The sequence below is a fragment of the Budorcas taxicolor genome, chromosome 11, assembly GCF_023091745.1.
Source record: "Budorcas taxicolor isolate Tak-1 chromosome 11, Takin1.1, whole genome shotgun sequence".
In the NCBI taxonomy this organism is placed as follows: domain Eukaryota; kingdom Metazoa; phylum Chordata; class Mammalia; order Artiodactyla; family Bovidae; genus Budorcas; species Budorcas taxicolor.
This window is the reverse complement of record NC_068920.1, coordinates 105,432,613-105,454,453: the sequence shown is the minus strand read 5'-3', so window position 1 is coordinate 105,454,453 and position 21,841 is coordinate 105,432,613. Positions and strand designations below refer to the sequence as shown.

At 46.3% G+C, this 21,841-nt stretch overlaps 1 protein-coding gene across 1 annotated transcript in view; it reads left to right on the top strand.

Moving 5' to 3' along the window:
* The first annotated feature begins 18,464 nt into the window (after nucleotides 1-18,464).
* The window catches only part of NCK2 (NCK adaptor protein 2), a 118,136-nt gene continuing 114,759 nt past the window's right edge, over nucleotides 18,465-21,841 (top strand). Inside the window, exon 1 of the mRNA XM_052648371.1 lies at nucleotides 18,465-18,520. The gene's annotated coding sequence lies outside the window, so the exon portion shown is untranslated. The remainder of the gene's footprint in view (nucleotides 18,521-21,841) is intronic.

The window sequence follows — 21,841 nt, the reverse complement described above, 5'->3', positions numbered from 1 at the left end:
GTGTGGTCCATGGACCAGCAGTGTCAGCACCACATGGAAATGTTAGAGATGCTTCTCCCCAGGCCCACCCTCGAGTTTTGACTCTGACACTCTGGAGGTGGTCCAGGCACTCTGTGCTTTATGAAGCACCTCCCCGCCGCCGCCCCCACTAAGAGATCCTCCTGTCCTCTCAAGTGTGGGAGCCCTGACTCAGGAGGCTCTGTTTGGGGAGTGGTGGATGCTTGGTCCCTCCACACCCTCCAGGTAATACAGGCGATGGGCTGGGAACCCAGGGAGTGGTGATAGTGAAATTCCAACACAGCCTGGCAGTATTTTGATCCCAAAGAGCTTTAGGTCACCTAAAGGGCAGTGTTAACTCTAAACTAAATTTTCATTTAGCCGATGACCCTCCTCCCTCCACACCCCAGTTGTTGCTTCCTGCATTGAATAACCTCAGGCATCCGGCATTTATTGAATAGACAGCACCTTCGTCTCTGAGGAATGTCCATCTCGTCATCAGCCAACACCTCTCCCCTCCCCAACCCGACCACTTTTTCCTGTGCTCATGTGCATTGGAAATTTTGGACATAGATTTTAGTTTTTTCTATGCATGGAATTTGGGGCAGATTCCTAACAAAGCGGAAGACAGATGCCCAGGAATTTACTCTCCAACCATCGGATTTGTGCCATTTCCTGATGGTCTCTTGGGGGCCAGAAACAATGAGATGCAGGGTTCAACTGTCTGAACAAGATTCAGTGGCAATTTTCAGTCAGTCAGATGTCAACAAAAGTAAAATAGATGTATATGGCGACTTGACATTTCAAAGCCCTAAAGAAATGACAGTGGTCCTTACACGATCACATGGAAAAGGAACACCCTTGCACATGAAATGACCCACTGTGACACCCTACAGCCTCCATCTGTGGAAGAATTCAGTGAGTGGAAGGGATTGGACATGAGCTGGTGAGATGGTCGGCAGAGAGTGTCAGGGGTGAGTCTTGAAGGAGGGTGTTTTCTGGACTCCCTCCTAAGGGCTGGGGGCTTCCTAGAGGGGAGATGAGAGGAAGCTAGATCTAGCTTCCAGGAACATTTCGTTTCATTTTGCATCACATGCTTGCCAATGTCACTGTAGCATTGTCATCATGCAGGAAGGCTGAAAAGAGCTGAGATGGAGTCATAGTGAATTAGGGTCTTTGAACCTGGGCAATACAACTGACTCAGCAGGAGCTGCCTGTGTATTTAGGATGCAGAAGCCTTGACGGGACAGGGACATTCACACTCTACTCAGACCAGATAAACCTGCAGAGCCAGGGAGGTGCAATGCTTAGAACCAGGTCACTGGTCAAAACCTGCCTCTCCAGTTACTGACCAGACATGGGGGGCGGGGCCTCCCCCAATCTTGAGGTTTGTTTCTCTCTGAAAGACTGTTGTGTAAACAACCCCTCCAGTGCCTCAAGCCCTGGCTGATGCTCTGAAACTGTCGGCCAGTCTCTTGTTATATAAATATGCAGCCTGATTATTTGAGAAGCACAGTAAATGTTCAGGCATCTCAGATATCCACAAACTCTTTACGAACCCTCTCAGCGTGTAGATTCATTAAATACATGAGACCTCGAATGTTATCACAGCCCAGCAAAAAGGAGAAGGGAAATTAACACTGACTGAGAGCACAGCACCACAGGCACATGTGCGTCCCAAGCTCCCACAGACCTTACACTCACACTAAGCCTTAGGACAATGTGTCCATTATTCTTGGTTGTAAATAAACAGAGGTGTAAAGATATGTGTCTGGGGTCACAGAGGCAAGAATTTGAGCCATGATGCCTGTTCTCCCTGCCTCAAAGTTCTGTCCATTTCCTTTGGTAGTGTCTCACGCTCAAGGTCCAACCCGCACTTCTCACTTTGAGCCCAAAGCCCAATGTGGTCGTGCCCTCCCTAGCTTGGCTGGGAACCAAGCTTCCTGTCTTAATTGGAGTTCTTGCTTGGCAGAAAATGCCCTGCTGTAGTTTTCGATTAGCTCACGAACTGGCTCATTTCAAATGCAGTAAAAAATTAAATCACAAGCATGTAAGTCAAGACAGGAAGACATCACAGCTGGACTTTTTACGACAAAGCATCACCAGCAGTCAACTGGAAAGCCAGGGAATTCCCTGGTGGTCCAGTGGTTAGGACTCTGCTCTCTCACTGCTGAGGGCCTGGGTTCGATCTCTGGTTGGGGGAACTAAAATTCCACCAGCCACTAAGTGATTCAGCCAAAACAAACAAAAACATACTCACAAAACAAACTGAAAAGCCAACACCCATATGATACTTTTACAGTTAACTTTTCACAGTTAATTTTGAAAAAAAGAAAAATAATAGACTTTGAAAATTTTTGTGCTGCTCAAACAGTATAACTCAACCACAGAACAGTCTAACTCAATTACAGAGTTGGACGCAACTTAGTGACTAAATAACAACAATTTATTCATTCATTTCTGTCAAAAAGCCAGAGATATATTTCCAAGTCTTTAGAAATAGAGTGGAAGACATTTGGTGGGGAAGAAAACAACATATGCAAGCATGTAATAGCTGCCACCCTAAAAATGATTCAAATCGGAGGTGTCAGTTTTAAACAATTCTTTATTTTGTTAATCCCGAAAATTTGAAGTTTAACACATCACAGTTAAGAGGAGTGCAACTGCATTAAATGCAAAACTTCTGTGCTTTTATTGTTTATTTATTATAACATTTTGCAATCTGAATATGGCAAATGGAGACACTTAGGAATGATTCTGGGCACCCAGATGCGAGAAGCCTGTCCACACTCTGCCTGCCTCTCAGACCACCTGGCTCCCTTTGTCACCGATCTGCTTTTCATTTCTCTCCTTGGTTTAACTCTGGGCTTCTTTCTTGGGCTTGTGTTGGCCAGCCTTCATTCAAAGCGAAAGATACACCCCCCGAGTCTACAACTCAGGAACAGAAGAGCTGGGTGTCTCTAAAGCACTGGTGAAGTTTACAAGTCAAAAATCACCGCCTGTTTGAAGAACTGCCTGGAGAAGAATTCTAAATCTCTGATGCTTCATCTTGAGGGTCTGATGGAGAATATGCTGCCAACCATTTGCATGATAAAGAGCTGATTACTATATTTCAGAACCCCCTACATTCTAGGTCAAGAGTGACTTCTAAAGACTTAAAAAGAAGGCTTAAGATGTAAGAGAAGGAAACACCAACTTCCTCCCATCATCTGTCTTGGGTTGAGGGTAATAAACATTTATAAATTTGGGCTAAAAATACATGCCGCTCTTTAGTTCATGTACAAGCCTTAAAATAGCTGCTGACCTGACACCTCCCCCCTCCTCCCTCCCTCCTCCCTGCCCCGTCCCTTCACTCTGCATTGAGAGGTGGAGCAGCTGAAACCTCAGGGGATCCAGTTGCTCTGGCCACTGTGATCGCCAGCCAGTCCTGCAGGACCCCAATGCCCCAGCAGTGGGTTCCAGATGGGCTGGTAAAGACTGCAATTCCAATGGAACTTTGAGAAAAATAGATCTGCTCTTGGGCCATCTGGAACCATATAGGCTTTGAGTTTTAATGCGAATTGATGGAAACCAGGGTGTTCCTCGCTCATTTTGATGTCATGCTCCAGGAGTGTTCAGAGGAGTGACACCCACATGGTCCCCAAATTGAGACTCTCATCTCCTCTCATCTGCTCTGCATCTCAGGATATGAGTGAACTCATCACACAGGTTCTTCCATGTTGATACACGGTTTCCACACATGTATCCAGGGCTTTATTTAACTGCATGTGGGTGCGTGCTCAGTTGCTTCGGTCGTGTCTGACCTTTTGTGACGTCATGGACTGTAGCCTGCCAGGCTCCTCTGTCCATTAGACTCCCCAGGCAGGAATACTGGAGTGGGTTGCTATGCCCTCCTCCAGGGGATCTTCCTGACCCAGGGATCAAACCTGTGTCTCCTCATAGGCAGATTCTTTTCTGCCAAGCCACCAGGGAAGCCATTAACTGCATCACACAGATGCTATTTTAGCAGTGGCAGCTGACAGGTAACCGAGCTTCACCCAGGTGGCTCTCAGTGCAGTTTCTGCTAAGGGATGAGGCAGGAAACGGGTGCACAGAGGTCTCAGCACTGTCAGATGCTACCTTCTGTGGTGCTGGAGCAAGCCTGATCCCAAAACCTGGGCATACACCGATTAGCAAGCTCTGGAAACTGCCATGCAGCCGGGCGGGACAGCACAGGCTCAGGTGCCGCAGAACTGCGGTACGTCAACCTCGATTTGGCACAGGAATTCTTTTAACTTTAAAAAGTCACTTTGTATGCAGTGAGGCATGGTAACATTCTGACAGGTGGGGACAAGATCCGATTACAGAGCAGAATAGGCCCTCTGGTACCGCGTGCCCTGCCGTTTCCACAGGGAGATGTTAGGCTTGCTGTCTCCAGCTGGTGAGGGGGAGGGGAGCATCTTGAAAGGATCTTGGCATCTGTGATGCTGGGAGAGGTTGTCCTCCTCCATACCCATGTTCTGACTCAGGCAGTTACAAAGTTCTGGCAAGATGAAGACAGGAAGCCATTGTTTCCTTTTCTCTTCTGAACAGAGTAGTGTCAGCCACACAGACAACTTACTGTGCAATGTGGCCTCGCCCAGGTTGCTGTCTGCAGGTAGGACCTGGATTTGCTTGGAGAGTGGGGACCATCAGAAAAGCCCAAGGATTCTGCATCTTACCTTGCAGGAGGCAGTCTCTGGAAGTACCTCAGTGACATTTACCTCCTGGTGTTAAAGCCCTTGTAATAGCCTCCTCTTGAGGGGGCAATGGACCTAGTCCCTTGCTCCTAATAAAGAGAATATGGGGTGGGACTTTGCTGGTAGTCCAGTGGTTCAGATTTTACCTTCCGTTGCAGGGCATGCAGGTTCAATCCCTGGTTGGGGAGTTAAGATCCCACTTGCCTCATGGCCAAAACACCAAAACACAAAACAGAAGCAATATGTAACAAATTCAATAAGGACTTTAAAAAATGGTCCACATCAAAAAAAAAAAAGAGAGAGAGAGAGAGAGAGAGAGAGAGAGAATATGGGAAGCCTGATGTCATGTTCAAGATTAGGTTACAAAAAGGCTGCTGTCTCTGTCTGGGGGATGCACTTCTGCATGGTCCTTCTGTCCATGCTGAGGGGAGTCACTGGCCATGATGTGAGCTGACCAAGAGGAAGTCCATGTGGGAAGGAACCGAGGGAGGCTTCCAGCCAATAGCCAGTGAGGAGTTAGAGCTCTCAACTCAACAGCCTGTGTGGCTGAATGCCGCCAACCATGCTGGTCAATATGGAAACTGGGAGACTGAACCTTGTACCCCATCAGATGAGACCACAGCCCTGGATGGCTGCATGACCATGCCCCCGGGAGAGACCTGGCTCAGATGCACCCAGGAAACCATTCCAGGTGCTCATCCACAGAAAGTGTGATTTCACCTGTGCATGTCACTCCAAGTGTTACGTTTGGGGGTAATTTGTCACACAACAAGAGATAACTGATACGTACCCTGGGGCACAGCAGCCTGATCGGAGATACAAAAATTTCAATTGTGTGATACAAGGTTTGCCCAGAATCCATCCGACAGATATTTCATAGGGCAGCACAGAAGACTCAACTATTGTTCCACTTAATAATTCTAATAATTTACTGCACTAAAAGCTTTTTATCAGTTAACAAACCACCCCCAAATAACCTGCTTTCCTTTTTGTTGCTGTTGTTGTTCATATTCTACCCACCCTTCGGTAGAAGTAGACAATCAGAGAATTAGAGCAAAAGCAGCTTGAGGGAAGAGGCATGGGGACTTACTCATACAAAGTGAATAATCAGAAAAGTTGGCAGGTCTGATTCAGACAGTGACGGAATAACGCAACTAGACCCACTAGGGAAAGCAAAGCTGGGACAGTGAGACGAGTTTGTGTGTGTCTTTGGTATATATGTCCATATGGGTAACATTTCTGTCTTCTGGTTTAATAATTTTGGAAAATTGAGAGGTTCAAGTTCAAATTAGAGGAACAGAGTCTTTAGAATTGAGGAAAAATCAATTAAAAATCAATTGTGTTCATGCCCAGTTATGTCCAACTCTTTGCGACCGTTTGAACTGTAGCCTGCCAAGCTCCTCTGTCCATGGGATTTCCTAGGCAAGAATACTAGAGTGGGTTGCCATTTTCTCTTCCAGGGAATCTTCCCGACCCAAGGATTGAAACTGAGTTTTTTGCATCTCCTGCTTGGCAGGTGAATTCTTTACCACAGACACCTGGGAAGCCACAGAAACCAACACAACATTGTAAAGCAATTATTCTTCAATCAAAAATAAATAAATTTTTAAAAACTCAATTAGTCTAAGGATTTCAAAATATTTTCCCCCACAAGTATCTTACAAAGATAAAATCTTAAGTAAACTCTAATATGTTAAACAAAAAATACGGTATTTTGTTAACATGAGTTTATTTATACATTGGAAAAGACGCTGATGCTGGGAAAGATTGAAGACAAAAGAAGAAGGGGATGACAGAGGATAAGATGGTTGGATGGCATCACCGACTCAAGACACATGAATCTGAGCAAACTCCAGGAAATGGTGAAGGACAGGGAAGCCTGGCACGCTACAGTCAGTCCATGGGGTTGCAGAGTCAGACACTTACACATTCAAATCCATAACACTGACTCATAAAATCAATCACTGAGATCTATAGTGTGAATACAGAGTTTAGGATTAGGACTTTTGGGTCTCAGAGGCAGAATGCCCTTTCAGTATAGCTGAACAGAATTCAAATGATAATAATTCACAAAGACAGGTAGTTCCAAATGGTAAACATTTTAAACACAACTTTTTAGCAAGTGAGGATACATAGCCATTAAAGCAATTCAGAAACTTGATGGAGAAATAGTAAGGCAATTTTTATCTAACAATATCAGAGAAGTGCTGTTAGTTCTTAACTGATAGTTGTTTAATTTGATGGTGGTTGATCAAACACTACAAGATCAAGACTCTACACATGGACATCACCAGATGGGCAACATCGAAATCAGATTGATTATATTCTTTGCAGCCAAAGATGGAGAAGCTCTATACAGTCAACAAAAACAAGACCAGGAGCTGACTGTGGCTCAGATCATGAACTCCTTATTACCAAATTCAGACTCAAATGGAAGAAAGTAGGGAAAACCGCTAGACCATTCAGGTATGACCTAAATCAAATCCCTTATGATTATACAGTGGAAGTGAGAAATAGATTTAAGGGCCTAGATCTGATAGATAGAGTGCCTGATGAACTATGGAATGAGGTTCGTGACATTGTACAGGGGACAGGGATCAAGACCATCCCCATGGAAAAGAAATGCAAAAAAGCAAAATGGCTGTCTGGGGAGGCCTAACAAATAGCTGCGAAAAGAAGACAGGCGAAAAGCAAAGGAGAAAAGGAAAGATATAAGCATCTGAATGCAGAGTTCCAAAGAATAGCAAGAAGAGATAAGAAAGCCTTCCTCAGTGATCAATGCAAAGAAATAGAGGAAAACAACAGAATGGGAAAGACTAGAGATCTCTTCAAGAAAATTAGAGATACCAAGGGAACATTTCATGCAAAGATGGGCTCGATAAAGGACAGAAATGGTATGGACCTAACAGAAGCAGAAGATATTAGGAAGAGGTGGGAAGAATACACAGAAGAACTGTACAAAAAAGATCTTCACGACCCAGATAATCATGATGGTGTGATCACTAATCTAGAGCCAGACATCCTGGAATGTGAAGTCAAGTGGGCCTTAGAAAGCATCACTACGAACAAAGCTAGTGGAGGTGATGGAATTCCAGTTGAGCTGTTTCAAATCCTGAAAGATGATGCTGTGAAAGTGCTGCACTCAATATGCCAGCAAATTTGGAAAACTCAGCAGTGGCCACAGGACTGGAAGAGGTCAGTTTTCATTCCAATCCCAAAGAAAGGCAATGCCGAAGAATGCTCAAACTACTGCACATTTGCGTTCATCTCACATGCTAGTAAAGTAATGCTCAAAATTCTCCAAGCCAGGCTTCAGCAATACGTGAACCGTGAACTGCCTGGTGTTCAAGCTGGTTTTAGAAAAGGCAGAGGAACCAGAGATCAAATTGCCAACATCTGGTGGATCATGGAAAAAGCAAGAGAGTTCTAGAAAAACATCTATTTCTGTTTTATTGACTATGCCAACACCTTTGACTGTGTGGATCACAATAAACTGTGGAAAATTCTTCAAGAGATGGGAATACTAGCCCACCTGACCTGCCTCTTGAGAAATCTGTATGCAGGTCAGGAAGCAACAGTTAGAAATGGACATGGAACAAGAGACTGGTTCCAAATAGGAAAAAGAGTACATCAAAGCTGTATACTGTCACCTTGCTTATTTAACTCCTATGCAGAGTACATCATGAGAAATCCTGGACTGGAAGAAACACAAGCTGGAATCAAGATTGCCGGGAGAAATATCAATCACCTCAGATATGCAGATGACACCACCCTTATGGCAGAAAGTGAAGAGGAACTAAAAAGCTTCTTGATGAAAGTGAAAGAGGAGAGTGAAAAAGTTGGCTTAAAGCTCAACATTCAGAAAACGAAGATCATGGCATCTGGTCCCATCACTTCATGGGAAATAGATGGGGAAACAGTAGAAACAGTGTCAGACTTTATTTTGGGGGGCTTCAAAATCACTGCAGATGGTGATTGCAGCCATGAAATTAAAAGACGCTTACTCCTTGGAAGAAAAGTTATGACCAACCTAGACAGTATATTCAAAAGCAGAGAGATTACTTTGCCGACTAAGGTCCGTTTAGTCAAGGCTATGGTTTTTCCTGTGGTCATGTATGGATGTGAGAGTTGGACTGTGAAGGAGGCTGAGTGCCGAAGAATTGATGGTTTTGAACTGTGGTGTTGGAGAAGACTCTTGAGAGTCCCTTGGACTGCAAGGAGATCCAACCAGTCCATTCTGAAGGAGATCAACCCTGGGATTTCTTTGGAAGGAATGATGCTGAAGCTGAAGCTCCAGTCCTTTGGCCACCTCATGCGAAGAGTTGACTCATTGGAAAAGACTGTGATGCTGGGAGGGATTGGGGGCAGGAGGAGAAGGGGACGACAGAGGATGAGATGGCTGGATGGCATCACGGACTCGATGGACCTGAGTCTGAGTGAACTCCGGGAGATGGTGATGGACAGGGAAGCCTGGCATGCTGCGATTCATGGGGTCGCAAAGAATCGGACACGACTGAGCGACTGAAATGAACTGAACTGAACTGATCAAACACTTGAGCTCATGTTAAGGATCACTGGGAAGGGAATACTTTTCAAATGTAACCTTGAACAATATAAAACTATATTAATTTGAAAAAATTCAGACAGAAATGCAGAGTTCTTTGTCAGATGGTCATTTGAAGTTTCTAAATACCATGATCTGCTTTGTTTTGCATGCTGAGTCCAAACATAAGCTCTCAGTTTCAGTCCTGACATTGTAACTGTAATTTAAGGCATGCTAGCATAGGGGGCCCTCAGTTGCCAAATTTAGTTCTTTAAAAATATCAGCAAGATGTGCAAACAGCATAGGCCTGCTAGGTTTGAGGATTTTAGCTAAAGATACTCCTGTTACATAACAGTAATGGTGCCTCTCCATGTAACCCGTGACTTCAGTATGAAGACAAAATTCTGCAATTCACCACATTTATCACCATAAACACCTGAGAAGCTCACAGTGGGAAGACAATCCTTTAATAAAAGCTGTCAATTTGTATGATGCTATCCAACACCTAAAAAACAAAGTTGCTTTCTTGGTAACAACCAGGGCCTGTTATACAAACACTTGCACATACATTGGCAATAACTTTTATGTGAGCAGTTTCCCACCACTACTGTTACTCATTACACAGACACTGCCACATTTGTATAAGGTTATCTGTGGTGTGTTAGTGGTGTTCTAAGCAGTTACAGCTTCCTTCTCCTAAAATGTCAGTGGTGAGTGTTTAATAAAATGATAAGTAGCTTCTTGTTTGCTGCAAGAACACATACAAAACCATAGAAATGGAGAAGCCACCAACATCCATACACTTGCCTATTCGCAATACAAAGATTTTACTTGTCTCACTCTTTAAGCCGATGGCTTCAGAACTTTAGACCCTGTCCTCGGACAGTGATAGTCACCTTATGGTACAAACCCTCTACGATCCAGCCTGAATCTCATTACTAACACCAATAGTACAGGATTCAGCAGCATTTTTTTTTTTCTTCCCAAAAGTTAAGTACTGCAAAGAGTTTGAGACTTTACCTGACCTGTGAGGTAAAAAGTTACCTTGCATAGACTCAAGAATGCCTCCAGAAGATACAAGATTCTTGGGTCAGAGACGAAGGGTTTAGTGCTCCCAGATAGCAAGAGGTGTGGGCTTATATCTGCACTGAAAAACCTAGAGTTCAGGGAACTTGAGCTTCTTACTATGGGCAGCAAGCCATCAAATCTGTTCACCCACTGCCCTGGAGGGAAGCATAGTCCTTGTTATATCAGACAGTAAATAGACCTGTCCACTGGCCTGTTAGAAGATACTACCTGTGGTTCCCAAGGCTCTTTGCCACACAACACCTTTGAAAGGACAGTCTGGAATAAAGGTGGTCAGAGCCTCTGGTTGCAGGATGAGCAGAAACACGAGAGACTCATAATCAACCCCCAGCGCCCAACAGCCAGCGAGTTCTTCCTCTGTCAGTTCTTCTCCTAATATTTCTGTCATTTAATTTGAATGACTCTGAGGGCACCTTTTTGTATTCACATTTCAGTTTTGTCTGGAGATCTGGAGAATTTTTAAAGTACAGCAGGGGAATTCTGCACTTTGAGAATCACTTCTCCAGTTCAGACCCTTATTCCACAACACCTTACCAGTTCGGACCCTTATTCCATAACATCTTACGGAAAAACCTGAATTAACTTTTTGGCCAAACCAATACAATATAATAAGGGAGCTGAGGCATGAAGTTAAGTGGCTTGTTTGGTCACAACTGTATAAGTGTCAATCCAGGTAATGGAATAATTAATATATATCTAAGCAGTACTAGATGACAGCCAAATACCCTTTTTTTTAAAATTTAGAAACAGATTGTTTAAAAGGTAAGAGGGCAAAGGACTTCCCTTTATTAGGGACAAAGGACTTAACTTGGAATTCCCCATAAGCAATGTCTGAGATTGGGATTACAGCCCAAGGCTATTTGGGAAGGGAGCCCAGGAGACATTATCAGGGGGGCAGCAGGACGAAGGGATGACAGAAGGCTTTTTATGAAGCAAGTTACTACTGCGGACACCTGGAGGGTCATCGCACTGGGAACCTGTGAGCCAGTGGATCACACACTCTGGCTACCCCACCCAAGGGAAGATGGAGCTGGTCTGTTTGGCAGACAGTTTCCATCAGTCAGTGTCTGGAGGACTCCGGGAGGTGTCCTGTCCTAGTACCTCTAACCTTCACTTGGAGAGAACAGACTCTGAGCCAGAGCGAGCCTGGAGCACCGTGCCGCTGGCTGCAGAAGCAGGGTCCACGGGCAGGGAAAGGGCGCTTTCCTGGATGTGAGTGGATGTCAGCTGTGTCTGCTACCCTCAGCGCAGCCTGCCTTCACGGATAGTATGCACCCGTGTTGCATCTTCTCTAGTCTGACCCTCCATCTCTGCATTGGGGTAAGTTCCTCAAATCTGATAGGGAGAGTGGTAGATGGTGATTACAGGAAAGGATTAAAGAATACAGCAAGTGCTGATCAAGGTGAGGAGGGAAGGCCCACCTGAAAATAATTAAAAATGCAGGAGGAGTGGGATGAATTGGGAGACTGGGATTAACGTGTATACAGTATTAATACTATGTGTAAAATAGATAACTAATGAGACCCTAGTGATTTCCCTGGTGGCTCGGTCAGTAAAGAATCCACCTTCAAAGGAGCAGACTACCTGCAATGCAGGAGACCCAGATTCGATCCCTGGGTCTGGAAGATCCCCCGGAGAAGAAAATGGCAACCTATGCCAGTATTCTTGCCTGGGAAATCCCATGGACAGAGGAGCCTGGCAGGCTATAGTCCATGGGGTGGCAAAAGTCGGATATGACTTGGCAACTGAACGAATGAGAACCTACTGTATAACACAGGGAACTCTGCTCACTGCTCTGTGGTGACCTAAACGGGAAGGAAATGAAAAAAAAAAAGTGATACCTGCATATGTATAACCGATTCACTTTGCTGAACAGCAGAAACTAACACAACATTGTAAAGCAATTATACTCCAATAAAAATTAATTTAAAAATAAAACATAGGCAGAAGAAGAGAGCAAGATAGAGAAGCAGAGGCCAAGAAGAACAGAGCAAAGAACCCTGGGTGTGAATCCAGTTGAAGGGACCCCTCAGAGGATGAAGGGCTGTGAGCAGGAAGCAAATGACAGACTCTCTCCTGAGTCCCTGTCCACAGAGCTTCGGCTGAGTCAGAACTGTCTTTCTGTTACAGATTAGAACAGTGACTCCAAAACTTTGAGTGGGAGGATCCCTTTAAACATAAACATATTTCTTTTCAAATATCATCAAGTGTTAATGACAGTAGTTTAAATATGATTAGCCAACTATGGGACTAAAAGCTACAGTGAATTCAGTAATATCACAAAACTTGTGCTTTCTTCCTCATGATGGCATCTGCATGTACTTGAAAAATAGCAGGTAATAATGTCTGTGCAAGAGGGGAGTTTTCTCAGATGGTAGGTGGAGAGAGCACGCTGGTCAGGGACCCACCACAGTGACTCCTGGGTGAAAGCAAGCCTCGGTCTCAAAGGGGGCCATGTGAGGAGGGCCCTGAATGGCCTCCCACGGCACTGCCTTAGACGTGCATCCACTGGGCTTCCCTCAGTGGGTTGTGAGGATCAGACAAAGGACTTGGCAGGTGGTAAGAATACAATGAATGAGCAACTACAGCGTCAAAAATAACTTAAGCAATATAAATAGCTAAACATATATTACATTTTAAAAACACTATTTCCAAATTTGTTGTTCAGTTACTGAGTCGCTAACTCCGTCTCCTGCTTTGCAGGTGGATTCTTTACCATCTGAGCCACCAGGAAGCCCCTTCATTTACTATAGTGCATTTTAAAGATGAGATATAAACTTGCAATATATTTTTCTTTTAATTTCAACTTATGTTCCAGCTAAAGGGGCTTTCTGGTTAATCCTTACCCAAAATGAAAATTTAATTTAGCAGAACAGTCCTATTCCTGAGGCACCCTGATTAACTGAGGTTTTATTATGAAACACAGAAATGCTTCATGTGTGATGTTCGTTCACCTAAAGGCAGATTTCAAAATGGAAATGTCAGTAAAATCCTCTTAGTTTTTCTAAAGTTATGGAGCTCCTGTTAAAATTTTTCCTATCTAAAATTAATTCCACTCTGCTGCTAATAACACAAAAATTTTTTTTTGAAGTTTGATCATTTTTCCATCTCAAAGGAAGGATGCTTCAAGAATTAAAGTTCTGATCTGTGTGTTTATAACCACAGGAAGTATTCCTTGGCAAAACATATCTGTTGACGGAGGACTGCATAAAGAAGATGCGGTACATATACACAAAGGAATACTGCTCAGTCATAAAATATAACGCCATTGACAGCAACATGGATGGACCCAGAGATCACCATACAGGGTGAAGTCAGAGAAGGACAAATATCATTTGACAATCACTTATACGTAGAATCTGAAAAAATGGTACAAATGAACTTGTGTATAAAACAGACATAGGATCACGGATGTAGAAAATAACCTTATGGTTACCAGGCAGGGAAAAGGGGAGGGATAAATTGGGAGATTGGGCTCGACACACTACTCTATATAAAACAGATAACTAATAGAAACCTACTGTACAGCACAAGCAACACTGCACAATGTTTTGTAATGACCTATGTGGAGAAAGAATCTAAAAAGGAGTGGATATATATATGTACAACTGATTCACTTCACTGTACACCTGAAACTAACACAACATTGTACATAAATTATAGTAAAAAATCAAAAAAAAGATCGCACAGCACACTAATTTTCCTCTAATTTATTTTAACCCTAAATTGCAGTCTACTTTATGGTGTTGTTTTATCTGTTTTTCTTTAAACAATTATATAATGCATATCTGTTTCCTGAAGTCCTGATCCTCATTCAAAGCTAGAAGCAGGAGAATTATATTGATCAAATGGGGAATTCAGCTTACTTTATTTGGTTTGTATGAAATTGACTCTGTATTTGTGTGTGTGTCTTTAAAGCTTAATCCTGTCTGTCCCTAAGAGATGGATTTCATGGGTTTCCAGCCAATTCTTTCTTGAATCTGAAGAGGTAATGGAGACGTACTTGGGAGTTTTGGTGAGAAATAAACAAAGTGTGGATAAAATGAAGCACTGAAATCTGAAATTCCATCTGCATTTATTTTGAAACTCTTTTTTTTTTAAAGATTTTTTTTTTTGATCTGGATCATTAAAAAAAAACCCTCTTCATTGAATTTGTTACAATGTTGCTTCTGCTTTGGTTTATTGGCCAGGAGGCATGTGGGACCTTGGCTCTCCAGCCAGGGATGACCAGGGATTGAACTCACACCCCTTGCACTGGAAGGCAAGTCTTAATCACCAGATGACCAGGGAAGTTCCTGAAATTCTGATAGTGAGTTCATCTAGTTCCAGTTCAGTCACTCAGTCGTGTCTGACTCTTTGTGACCCCATGAACTGCAGCATGCCAGGCCTCTCTGTCTGTTACCAACTCCTGGAGTCTACTCAAACCCATGTCCATTAAGTCGGTGATGCCATCCAACCATCTCGTCCTCTGTCGTTCCCTTCTCCTCCTGCCCTCAATCTTTCCCAGCATCAGGGTCTTTTCAAACGAGTCAGATCTTCACATCAGGTGGCCAAAATATTGGAGTTTCAACTTCAACATCAGTCCTTCCAACGAACACCCAGGACTGATCTCCTTTAGAATGGACTGGTTGGATCTGCATGCAGTCCAGGGACTCTCAAGAGTCTTCTCCGACACCAGAGTTCAAAAGCATCAATTCTTCGGTGCTCAGCTTTCTTTCTTTATAGTCCAGCTCTCACGTCCAAACATGACTACTGCAAAAACCATAGCCTTGACTAAACAGAACTTTGTTGACAAAGTAATGTCTCTGCTTTTTAATATGCTGTCTAGGTTTGTCATAACTTTCCCTCCAAGGAGTAAGCATCTTTTAATTTCATGGCTGCAATCACCATCTGCAATGATTTTGGAGCCCCCAAAATAAAGTCTAGCACTGTTCCCACTGTTTCCCCACCTATTTGCCATGAAGTGATGGGACCGGATGCCATGATCTTCATTTTCTGAATGTTGAGCTTTAAGCCAACTTTTTCACTCTCCTCTTTCACTTTCTTCAAGAGGCTCTTTAGTTCTTTTTCACTTTCTGCCATAAGGGTGATGTCATCTGCATATCTGAGGTTACTGATATAAAGGCTTCTTTTCAGTCCTCTTTGCTAATGCTCACAGCCCTCTGTTCTCCTTGGCAAACTCGTAAAGGTTTGGAGTTTCCATCCATCATTAAAGATGTATTAAGTGTCCGTCTTGTCTTGGGTCCCTGGGAAAAGGTGCTGGAGCCACAGAAGAGAATCTGACATGGTCCTGCCCTCAGGCTGTTTACATCTGCGCCAAGATAGATGACACAATGCAAGGGCAATAAAGCTCATTATACAGGTGGAAGACCTATAGCACTAATGCTAGTTTTATAGCCAAAAGTCACTTGAGGGCAAATACTATGACTTGCTCATTTCTGGCTTCCTGTGGAGCACTCTCCCATTTAGTAAGTCAGCAATAAATATTAATTAAATGTAACCGAATGACCAAAAATAGAATTGTTTATCCCACACAAACCAATTTACCCAACTTTTATGTTTCTGATATGGGCACTTTTTCTTTGCCGATACTCACATCCAAATCCCTCGGCGACACTGGAAGTCTTGTTCTCTTCTGTCCCCACATCCAGTACTGTCCATTCCTTTTGAGCTTCTCCTCTCAACTTTCCTAGACCTGTTCCTATCCAGTCACACCATCCCAGTTTGAATTATTACCTAAGTGTTCCAAACTTCTATTTTTATTTTTTAAAAAAATTTAAAAAGTGTTGTAAACTTCTGACAGCTCAGCATTTTTTGGCAAAGGCACCAAATGAGTTAACCCACCATCACGATGATGCCCACACTTAATTCCTGCTGCTCTGGAGCTTAGAACCCTGAGGACAGAGCCCATGCTGGGTCCTGCCAAGGCCAAGCTTGGGGAGAGGGAAGGAAGAAGTCGAACTTCAACAAGGTTTCTCTCTGGAGCTGAGATGCCTGATGGCCTCTTGGCCCTGCCTGTGATCACTGGAGGAGGAGCTCAGTTGGGAAGTTTCATTCTGAACCTGATGAAACTCAAGAGATTATCAGTTGCCTAGAGGAATGGCAGATGAGCTGGGAGTTCCCTAAGGCTGCAGGTTTGAGAGTTAATCCCCGAAAATCAGACCGGAAATATACAAAAAAATGATTGAGCCTCTCTAAAAAGAAAGGTACATATTAATGAAAACAAGTGGGCCAATATTGTTTTGGGTATATAACTGTTGGAGGTTAGAACATGCCAGATAAGGACAAATGTGGATAAGTTAGAAAGGTAGTGACGTTAGATAAACGAACAGATAGATGACTGCATTTTAGGAAACAGCAGAAATGCCATGTGCACAGAAAACTGCACCAGATAAAGACTGAGAAAGAGATGTTGGGTTTCAGACAGAGAATGTCCTTGGTGAGTTTACAAAGACCCAGAGAAGGAAGAGGAGTTCAACTCTCCATTCAGTGAAGGTTACAAAGCAGAGGAGTAGCAAAAAACTGGGTCAATATTGTTATACCTATTTTGAGTAAACTAATTTAGAACTGGGCCAGACCATTTACTATAAACTCTGCTTTCCTTCTTAGGAAGACAAAGTTTTCACAAAACAACAGACTGAGGAAGCTTCTTTCTCAAGGATGTAGAACAGGTGGCTGTCTCTGACACCCTGACCTTGGACTGATGGTGGCTCAGTGCCCTGATCCCCTCCAGCCACTGACCACTGAGTGCTTCCTACTGCCTGGAAGTATGCCAGGGACTTCCAGAGGAGCTGGGCAAATATTATCTCCATGTTGGATAGATTTTAGATAGGGTAAGAAACTCTTGTTCCACAGTTGAAGAACCAGACAGTCAAACACTCAACTGGGACTTCAAAGATACACTGGCTCCAGGACCCTCCTTGGGTACTTGTGTTGGGGAAGAGGCATTCATTCAGTGACATCATCTTGTCACCTGGGGTAAACTACGATTGCTTTAATATAATGAGAGGCCAGGAGCCTAAGGAAGACCCTCATTAACACGGATCCGGGCTATTCCACCAGGATATCAGAATCATTTGAATAGTAGGATTTCCTTTGGGGAAGCCACGTGGGGGGAGATTGATGACAGACATCTGGATACATGTGCCTGTTTAAGGAACCCTGTGTCTTGCCCCTCCTCTTGGGTTTCAGTCTTCCAAGTGTGTTTACAGGTAACATGTGGCCAGGCGGCCGGACGGTCCCACCACCAGTGACAACTCCTGGGACCTACATTCCTGCAGTTCCACCCAGGATTTCGCCCTGTGGGCGGGTTCGAGCTGGACACAGAGGGAGGAACAGACATTGTGGTTTCCTCTTCTGCTTTTAAGAACTGCTTCCGACGATAACGAGGGAGTCAAAAAGTGTCTGGTTGGGAAAGTAAATAGATACGAGGCAAATAAATAAAAATGCCCAGAAGCAACTACACAGAGGAAGTGACATTTTTCTGTAAGTCACTTTTCTGATGGACCGCAGGCCTGCTCCGCCGAGGGTGCCGTGGGAAGGCTTCCGGGAGAGGGGGCGGTGGCCAAGCCCCAGCGCGTCCTGATAAGAAAATCAAACAAAAAGGGGATGGACAGATCCCCCGTCGGTCCTTCGAGGCCGGGCTGCTGCTGTTCTCGCCTCTCCCGTCTACCTATTCGCTCCCGGACGCGCAGGGTCGGAGCTGGGCCTCCCCTCCCCTCGGCGCCCGGCCCGGCCCGGCCCGGCCCCGCGCAGGGTCCTCCGGGCCGGGCGGCGCCCGCGTTTGAGCCTCGAGCCAGCCCCGGCGCCGCCCGAGCCGGGCCGCCGTGCGCGCCCAGGTGGGTCCCGGGCGGCGGGCGCGCGGGCCTGGGCGGCCCCGGCGGCGTCACTGGGCGGAGCGGAGGAGGACGAGGAGGAGGAGGAAGGGCGCGCGGCGGGCGCAGCCGGGAGGGGCGGGGGCGCCGCGGCGGGAGCGAGGCCGGAGCCGAGCGGGCCGGCGGGCGCGGGGCTCGGCGGCGGGGGTCGGCCGGGCCCGCGAGGTCCGCCCGGGCCGGAGCGTCGGCCGAGCGGCGGGAGGAGCGAGCGGCGCAGACAAAGAGCGGCGCCTGGGCGGGCGCAGGGCGGCCGCCGCCCGGGACCCGCGCCGCTGCCCCGGCCTCGGCGGGCGGCGCGCGAGGTAAGCGGGGGCCGGGGGCTGGGCCCCGAGGGTCGGGGCCCGGGGGCTGGGGCCCGGGCGGAGGCCGCCAACTTGGGCGGCTCGCGGAGTTGCGGGGCAGCCGGGGCGGGGCGCGCCGGGGCCGGAGCCGGGGCTGGGGGCCCGGTCGCTTGCGCGGCCTGGCCTCGAGGCTGCGGGCACCTCCGGCTCGCCCCCTCCCCGAGTCGGGCGGGCGGGGCAGGCCTGCGCGGTGGTCCCGGAGCGGGGACCGGGGAGGCCGGGCGCGCCGCCGGTGAGGACCGCGTGGATCGCCGGCCCCGCGCAGGCAGGACCGGGAGGCGAGCGCGGCCCGCACAACTTCTGGGATCGGGACTGTTGGCGACCCCGCGCGGAGCTGCTGTCACTTGGCGTCCGGGAGGCTTCCCGCGGCCCCTAGGCGCTTCGTGCCGTGCTCCGCGTCCGACCGGGGATCGCCGGCCCCGGAAACAAAGTTTCTCACGATCGCGCTGCCCTGGTAGCTTATTCTGGGCGATCGAACCACCCAGCGGTTCTGGAAGAATTCGGTGTGTGATTGTAGGCGTGGACGGTAACTCCCTCGTGAGCGCATTCGGCGTGGAGCGAGTGGGGGGCGTGATTGCAAAGCGCTTTCGTGTGTGGACCGTGGCGGTCGCCCTGAAAGGGCTGCGCGTGTGCCGGGGCTCTGGGCTCACTGGCAGCTCGTCCGCGTGGGGACAAAGCTGGAGCCGGCGCGGGGCGACCTCTGGCACTCAGGCTAGGTCGGGTCCCCTGTGTTTGCCTTTGTTTATTTTGCCAACAGGTTTGGGGCTGAGCCTGGCAAGTTTGGGTATGCGCAGGGGATGAGCAGGCCTCAGCGCTGGGCCCGCGCAGGCCCACTCCTGCCCTTGACCCCAAAGAAAGTGAACCCCCGAGAGGCTACGGGGTGTGGCCTGGGGGTGGGGAACCCAGAGGTAGCAGAGTCCCGCCTGGTCCCGGCCCGGCTTCCTCCTGGCTTCCTCCTCGGCTTCGCCGAAGGGATTTAGTAGGAATGAGAGTAATTTGAGGCGTGTTTTGCCCCTCTGCGTCAGGTATCGTTGGCAACAGGGCTTTTCAAGGCTAAAAGAGACTGAAAATGAAATCACTCTGGGTGCTTTGAGTTATCACAGCAAACCTAAACTTTATTTCCAAACACTGCCCGTAATTCACTTACCAGGTGTCCCCAGATATTAATAAACGGGTAAATTAATAACAGGAATCGAGCCTGGGCCAAGGGTTTAGTAAATAGGAGGGCAGTGGTGAACAGGAGGAGATGAAGAGGGTTCAACTGCGAGACTGAGCTGTCCATGTAGGTTTTTAGGTGGTTGGAACAGGGATTTCCCCAGATGTGAGTGTTAACCATGATTCTGAAGCAGTGACCGGGAGGGAAAATCCTACATTGATGTTTCTCCTCTCCAGGTTGATTAGATGTAGTGTTGATTGACAGAGAATGCACATGGCAACCCACTCCAATACTCTTGCCTGGAGAATCCCAGGGACAGAGGAGCCTGGTGGGCTGCCGTCTATGGGGTTGCACAGAGTCAGACACGACTGAAGCGACTTAGCAGCAGTAGCAGCAGTATTGATTGAAGAAAGTGGCCAGATTTTAGTGGTCCTCTGGCTGCAGCTAGCTGAGGCTGAAATTGGAAACTTAAAGCGGTGGTAAGCTGGTGGTAACAAAGAGGCCTCATCTGGGCTCCAAGCTTCTCAGCTGCTCCCTAGACACGCTGCGGGATTGCTCCTGGAACATGGGATGAAGTTGGGTGGTGAATTGCGTCCAGAGACCAGACTGACCCAGTACCTTCTCTCCCCACTTAATGTGGGGCCTGATTAAGGTGATTTCAAGTAGCTGTGCTCACTTGTCAGACTTTGAGGTTTTCTTTATCACATGCCTTGCACTTCAGGTCTCTCCATCCCTCCTCTCTTGGAAGCTGTGATGTTTCCTAGCCTCTGTTGTTTGCATCAAGCGATGACTGAGATTTTCCAGCAAATGCATCATATGTACACGGTATTTGAGAAGTGCGCTATTATCCATGTTAAACATACCCAAAATCTTTCTTGTGTGTATACAAACTGAATAACTTTTTAATTTTTTTACTTTTCATTGCTCTGGGCCTCTCTTGCCACCCACTGCTTCCTCTTGTTGCGGAGCATGGGCTCTAGGCACACAGGCTTTGGTAGTTACTGTATGTGGGCTCAGTAGTTGCCGCTCCTGGGCTGTAGAGCACAGGCTCAGTAGTTGTGGCATGTGAGCTTAGTTGCTCCACGGCATGTAGGATCTTCCTGAACCAGGGATCAAACCTGTGTTTCCTACATTGGCAGGCAGACTCTTCACCTCTGAGCCACCAGGGAAGCCCTGGATAACCTTTTAAAATACCCTAAAGTCTTCTTGATCGTCTGGAATGACCAGATCCTCTTCCTTGGTCACTTCAGTTGCCCCAACTAGATGAAGCTGTGTTACACAATTCTCCAGGATATGCATGCTTATAACTACCCAGCATGGCCAGCAGTGTGAGCTGAGGGCGAGGGCCACACATGTTTGTCCCACACGAAGAATGGAACTGAAGGCTGCTCCCTAGAACTGCATGGCAGGGCAGTGGACCATGTTTGGAAGTCTAGTAAACTGACTTTTCAAAAATGGACAGGAAACTCCCCACAGCTCAACCCCAAGGCTTGCGAAATTAATTTTCCCATCCAGATGAGTGGCAAATGGCACTTCCAAATGGTTTCTCTTTCCTCAAATGAGTGATGGAAACCCCATGTTTTCAGAGGCTCAAAGTGATACTGTGATGATATTGTTAAATGCTTGAGTTAAGGCAGCTTAGAAGGACAGGACAGCCTTTTAACAGTTTTGAAAGTATGCAGCCAAAGTAAAAATAGTTTATTTCTTTAGGCCATTTTAGTGGCATTGTTTTGAAAATTAGACTGTTTTCTTCTGCATTTCGTTTTGAATGGATCTCAAAGTATGTCAGTTTCTGAAGGTGTAATCGACATTCATCAATTATAACTGCTTCCCTCTCCCTGCCCTAACAACACACACACAGACATTTGTCACAGTTGGCCCTGTGGATTCTTTGTGTTCTTTTGAGAAAATACTGACTGAGCACGTGAATGTTGAATTCTGTCAGTCATTAAGGCTCTAGGTTCATAAGGTTTTGTCTGCAGTGCATCCAGGTCCAGACAATGGGGGGATTTGGTCTGGTGGCCTCCCTGTTTGAGAAGTTCTCTGTCCAATGAATCATTTATAGTCCTGAACCTAAAACTAAAAAAAAAAAGAGAAAAGGCAAGATGAAAAACAAACCCAACTGC